This window comes from Lepisosteus platostomus, chromosome 3, assembly GCF_059453375.1.
Source record: "Lepisosteus platostomus isolate fLepPlt1 chromosome 3, fLepPlt1.hap1, whole genome shotgun sequence".
Classification (NCBI taxonomy): Eukaryota; Metazoa; Chordata; class Actinopteri; order Semionotiformes; family Lepisosteidae; genus Lepisosteus; species Lepisosteus platostomus.
The window spans coordinates 41,472,586-41,479,498 of NC_142613.1; the positions used below are offsets into that span (position 1 = coordinate 41,472,586).

The window sequence follows — 6,913 nt, forward strand, 5'->3', positions numbered from 1 at the left end:
GGAAGGAGGCAAGATATTTAAATATAAAAAAACAACAACAAATGATTAAAACATAAGAACATTAAAATATTTCAATCAAGAAGAGACAATTCAGCGCAAGTATTTGCTAGTTAGTTGTTAATGGGTCCAAGAATCACATCCAGCCATGTCCAGAAAGAAGCCAGGTTATAAGTGTCAATAATGTGGTTCCATAATTTGTTCAATGCTTTGGGTAAAGAAGTGGTTTGAAGTGCACTTCTCCATAGTTTCCACTTGTGTCCTCTGATTCATGTTTCACTGTCCATTTGTAAGAAATCTGCTAGATTGACTTCATTGATATCCTTGAACATTCTGAATCCTCATATCAGGTCCCATCTAAATCTTCTTTATTTAATGTTTAAAAAGTTACATTCCTTCCATCTGTCAGTGTAGGACATTCCTTAAGCCCAAGAATGTGTCTGTGTGCCCTGCTTTGGGCAGATTCCAGAAATAAGTTATATATTTCCTGTAAATTAGTAACCAAAATTTTACACACTATTTGCTAAGGGGCCTAACTAGCATATTACACAATTTTAACATCCATCCATTTTATAACCACTTTATCCAAAAATACATATCCTGATTATATATAGTATATTTTTAATTATACATCGGAGACAAACATGGTGGTGGGGGGGGCACCAGGGATGCATTTGTTTAGGGCTCCGGGACAGAGGAGGATGCCTATAATTTCATTGTCTCTTTGCTGTGGCATAAGGAGGCACACCAGGGCACTGACCAGAGCTGTGTTCAGATAATACTGGTGGACTCTTCTTTTGGGACTTGTCTTTTCTGGTAACTGGGGTTTTGGATTACTCTATGAGTAAGCTGTGTCATCTGATTTGTGTATTATGCCTGTGGTCATAGAAAGCGCGTGTTATGGGGAAAGCTTTTATGTGAAGAGAAGACTGTTTGCTGTAAATAAATGGGAAATTACTTATGATAACTGTCTTATCTAGTCTGTGTATGTGCTGGTGTTTTGGGGTGAGAAAGTACCCTTTATAATTGCAAGATGACATACTCATATACAAGTCTCTTCACAGCTATCTGTTCCAAGACCAAGCTTTCTAACCACCTTCTATTCCTTTACGGATGTGGTTGACATAATATCATCCCTAAAGGATTTCGCCTTAAATTTAATACCTTTTCTTTTGACTCTGATACCACCCAGAGTAACACTCAGAGACTTCTAAAACAATTTTCTAGGAAACTAATGCTCTCTACCATTTTCTCCCTCAAAAAACAGATTATCCTTTCCGACGACAACATCAAAGAGGCTAAGGAATTTCTACGGCTGACAGCTCCACATCATCTTCCCTTTATAACTAACCTCATTAGATCTCTCAACTCTAAAATCTACCAGTTTCTCACTACAGAGAAGGACAAAAAAACTCAGTCACCTTCTACAGAAGATAACCATCAACACCCAAAACACCCTCACCAACCCTAACCTTGTTGTCACTATACCTTCTGACCTTTCCCTTTCACAGGATGAGCGATCCCTCCTCAGCAAAGGGCTCAGTTTTGTACCAGTTCCCAGGAAGCTGGACATCCCCCAGACCAATGCCGACGATTCCTCTTCACAGGCAGCTGATAACAACCTGGTTATTGATGTCATTAACAACATTAATCCCAAACAGAGCTGTTGGACTCCCCCCTCTGGCCGTTTTCCACCAGTTGATTATTTCATCAACCAATGCACTAATCAAGCTCACAAGGCACTCTCTATACCCAGTAAACACAGGTCTAACCTCACCCAAGGAGAAAATCAGGCGCTCCGGTCTCTCCGCAACAGGGATGATATCGTCATCAAACCAGCAGACAAAGGAGGCACTGTTGTGGTGTGGCATAAGGATCTATATATCTTGGAAGCCTCTAGACAACTAACTGACACTTCTGCCTACCTCCCTCTCCAACAGCACCCTACCACTGACTACCAAAAGGAAGTGGTATCCACCATTTCTCTTCTTATCAGCAGTAATGAGCTCCCCCAGGAGGCGAACCGGCTCATTATGGAACATCCGCAGGTATCTCAATTTTTCCTCCTCCCCAAAATCCACAAACCGGACACCCCTGGACGCCCCATCGTATCAGCATGTAACTGTCCAACTACTTACATCTCAGCCTTTCTCGACAGCCTCATGAGACCGCTGGTTGAAGATCTTCCCTCATACATCAAAGACACCAACCACGCACTCCAACTTTTTAATGATTTCCAATTTCAGGGTACCGAATGCTACATTTTTACCATGGACATCACATCTCTGTACACCTTCATTCCCCATAATGATGGCATTACAGCCCTCAAGCACACGCTGGACAAACGCACAGTGCTTGATCCACCCATCCACACCCTGGTACGCGTTGCAGAATTGGTCGTCACACTGAACGCATTCTCTTTCAATAATCTTTTTTACCAACAGGTGAGTGGAGTTGCCATGGGCACCAGAATGGGACCCAGCTATGCCAATATTTTTGTCGGCTGGGTAGAAGAACGCTTCTTCGCTTCCTACACTGGCTATGTACCTGACCTCTACAAACAATATATTGATGACTGCGTCGGTGCCGCCACATGCTCCCAACGATCAGCTTGAGTTCTTCCTGCACCATTTCACCAACTTCCACCCGTCCCTCAAATATACGGTTAACATATCTTCCACTACTCTTCCGTTTCTAGACATCAACTTCTCCATCAACTACCCCCGACTGTCCACTTCAGTTTATTACAAACCCACAGATTCACACAGCTACCTCCTGTACAGCTCATTTCACCCCAACCACACTAAAAATTATCTTCCTTTTTCACAGTTCCTTAGGCTACGACGATAATGCAGCGACGACATCGACTTTGAGAACCAAGCCCTCAAAATGTACTCCTTTTTCATCAACAGAGGATACTCTAGCAGTGTGATTGACAGGGCCCTTGCCCGAGCCAAAAACACCCCCCGGACCATCAACCCGATCAGGAACTCCCGCCTTAACAACCGCATTCCTTTGGTGCTTCCTTACCACCCTAACACACTTCCTATCCACAGGACCATTAACCACAACTTTTTCATCCTACAGGATGATCCCTCCATTGGGGCCCTCTTTTCTGATCGCCCTATCATCTCATATCGCCGACCACCTAATCTGCGTAACCTCCTTGTTCTCAGCTCCCTTGACCGCCCTCAACAACCATCCACACCAGGCACTTTCCCTTGCAACAGAGCTCGCTGTATCACCTGCAACTACACAGCCACCACGACACTCATTCAAGGCCCATCAGGACAATTCCGGATCACCCAGACAGCATCTTGTACCTCCAGCAACCTTATTTACTGTATCTCTTGCAGTAAATGCCCAGCCATCTACATTGGAGAAACAGGAAGGAGTCTCGGAGACCGCTTCAGAGAACACGTCAGGTCTGTGAAGATTAAAGATCTCTCCAACCCCATTGTTTCTCATTTCACCTCTGACGGCCACGACCACACTAATCTCTCCATCTGTGTTCTCAAAGACGGTTTTCCAATTCATACATCAGAAAGACCACCGAAACCAAAATTATTTTGCAGCTGGATCACACATTCTCCCTTCTCTTAACGACAGACTACTGTTCTTTTAAATTTTCTCCATTCATTGGAAGTTTCATTTCACACCTCTCTGCACCCTTTCTGACTTCACACCTCTTGATTGGCCTCTCTTTCTGTCCCCTGCTCCCGCCTCTCACTCCTCCTCCCTCCTAACCTTTGTTCTCCCGCTACTTTACCTTTGCCTACTGCCCTTTCTCTCTTACACCTGAAGAAGGCTCCACGGCCAAAACGTTGTGTTCTCTTTCTTCTTTTTGTCAGCATGGAATAAACCTATTACTTGTTCCTTTGCATACTCATATACAAGGCAGGAATAATTCTTGTTTGAGGGGTCACCTTACTGAAATATATGCAACAACATTTTGGTCAAACAAGACTTACAATTTCCATAATGACTGTTTACTAGGATATTCCATACAGGTGATCCTCTTGTGTGGTTCTTATAATTGTTTCCATGTAATAGAAGTTAGACTTATTTGTCAGTTATTACTTAGTTTAGGTTTACTCCCCTGTTTATGGAGGGGTACAAAATAAGCAATAAACAAGAAAGAAGTAACCCTGTCTTGAATGAGTGTTAGAAGAGTTCTCAGTGGCTTCTGAATAACATCTCTTGTCTCTTTATATAATAATAATAATAATAATTGCTTATAATTATTTAGCGCTTTTCAGGACACTGCACTCAAAGCGCTTTACAGGTAATGGGGACTCCCCTTCACCACCACCAATGTGCAGCATCCAACTGGCTGATGCAACAGCAGCCATAGTGCACCAGAAGGCTCACCACACATCAGCTATCAGTGGGGAGGAGAGCAGAGTAATGAAGCCAATTCATTGATGGGAATAATTAGGAGGCTATGAGTGGTAAGGGCCAATGGGAAATTTGGCCAGGACACTGGGGTTACACCCCTACTCTTTTTGAGAAATGCCCTGGGATTTTTAATGACCACAGAGAGTCAGGACCTTGGTTTTATGTCTCATTTGAAGGACGGAGCCTGTTTAAAGTATAGTGTCCCCGTCACTATACTGGGGCATTAGGACCCACATGGACTGCAGGGTGAGCACCCCTTGCTGGCCCCACTAACACCTCTTCCAGCAGCAACCTTAGTTTTTCCCAGGAGGTCTCCCATCCAGGTACTGAGCAGGCTCACACCTTAGCTTCAGTGGGTTGCCAGTTATGAGTTGCAGAGTGATATGGCTGCTGGCCAATATACAATTGGCAAGATACTATCAGACACTGTAGATTTAGATTTAGTTCTTCTAGTACCATAAACATGTCTGTTATGCTAGTAGTATAATACAAATTCAAAACACTGTCCTTCTGATGCCTGAGAAATGTTGTTGATATCTTCCTTAATGAAGACCTAAGTGAAATACATGTTTAGGATATCAACCATGTCCCTTTTCTTTCCTTATGTGAAACGATTCATGTCTTTCACTCAGGATATCTTTATAATGTAATAAAAAGAGTGTGGACACATTAACATTGCTAAAGCAATGTAACAGAGGAATAGAAAGCAATACTTGAACTTCTGAAGGAAAAACTTAATCTCTTTTTCTTCACATTCTTCACATTACAAGTAAAACCTTCACAAGTTTACAGCACAAGTAACAATATTACAAAGGCATTGCTGTCACTTCTAACATTCTTCTGATTTTTTGTATTCCAAACCTATAGTGTATTTCACTGCTTACTGGGACTTTCATTTTCAATGTTTCATATAGACCTGGTGACAAAGTTTTTACATTGGAAGCTCCATGAATGTTCAAAATAATCTTCCTAACCAAATTCTAATCCGGTGATTCTACCACTGTATCATAACATACAATGAACCACCTGAATTCAGTTCTATTTATGTTGGCTTCCTGTAATACTGCAATTAACAGATTAACAAAAATGTTCCTTCTTAAAATCAATATGGCTCAATAGTATGCTGTAATACCTTCTAATTTACAGCTGAATGAGTTACTTGGATCGATTGGATCAATTTGTTCCTGCAACCATGAGCAAGATGGGCTGAATGTCTTTTTTTCTCATTTGCAACCTTTCTTGCATTTTTCTAATTGATTTATTTCCATCTCCTGCATACCAGTGGATTTACTAGGTTCTTAAGGAAAGAGAATGCTTTAGTTGTATTCTCTTATTATGTTTTCCAATTGATCTATTATCTATGGAAACCATTCCTATAATGAAAATGGTGCTGAATATTATTGTATATCATCTCCTATCATCTTGCAAACAGTGAAGGTGTGATTACTATACATTATATACTTGTAATACCTGTGGGAGACTCACAGCACTAGATCACAATAGTACATGACCATGTCTCCATATGGACTCAAACACCCATCAGTGCCATATAAACATGATTTGGGCATTTATCAGTGCCACATGCCTTCAATAACTTTACTTACCTATTATCACTTTGTATTTAAGTGCTCACATTTCCTTCAGTCAGAGCAAGGTTTTGAGTGTTATTTTCAAGTCCCAGCATTTACTAGTGCTCTTTTTTGATTCTGTAGCTTTGAACTCTCTTTGTTTTGATTACAGGTCTGTTCCATTCCAGATTTCTAGAATCACTCATTTATATTAGTATTGCTTTTTTCATCTCGGTTTTTTTTCTTTAGTCATGGACTGCCTACTATGTTTTTTGAACCTTGCCTTTGGATATTCCCTTGTGTTGTAATCTGTCCCACTTGGCTTGATTTCTGCTTGTTTCACCATGCCCCATTCTAACTAAAGAAATACTAGGAAAGACCTAGTTTTGCAATGCCTCCCTGTTGCCTGGCTTATAGCCAGAGGTCAGGAACTGGATTCCTCTACCTGTCTTTCGATTGCAGCACTTTGCTGATAAACACTGTGATATTACAATATGCTGACATTTCTAGTATATTCTGAAAGTTCTCCTCCTCTCTTTTTTTAAGCAATACTGTATACATGCTTTTACATCCCATGAACTACATTGATTAATATTTCTACAAAGTAACACATAGCTACAAAGCAATAATTCATGAAAATTCTGAAACATGCTGTTATTCACCTGTAATGCAGCCAGAATTGCCCAAGTAAAGCCAATTTTTTAAATGAAAATTATTCTTTGTATTGTTATACTGTACAATAATTTGTATATTTTCCCAGACAAACATGTAATTTTCAATTTCTAAGTTTCATTGAAACTTATCTGTATCGAATCCTCTGGTGAAAGAATTCTAGAAAGAAGCATCTCTCTCCATGAGTAAATGTATACAGAACACAACCATTTATTGCAAACAGAAGTTTATGAAATTGGCTGAATGGGCTGGCTTTAATTACTAAGTGTTTGTTTTTG

General features: G+C 40.7%; 1 pseudogene; it reads left to right on the forward strand.

Annotated features, from left to right (window-relative positions):
- The first annotated feature begins 1,030 nt into the window (after positions 1-1,030).
- On the forward strand, positions 1,031-2,654 carry LOC148674890 (uncharacterized; annotated as a pseudogene).
- Positions 2,655-6,913: the final 4,259 nt, after the last annotated feature.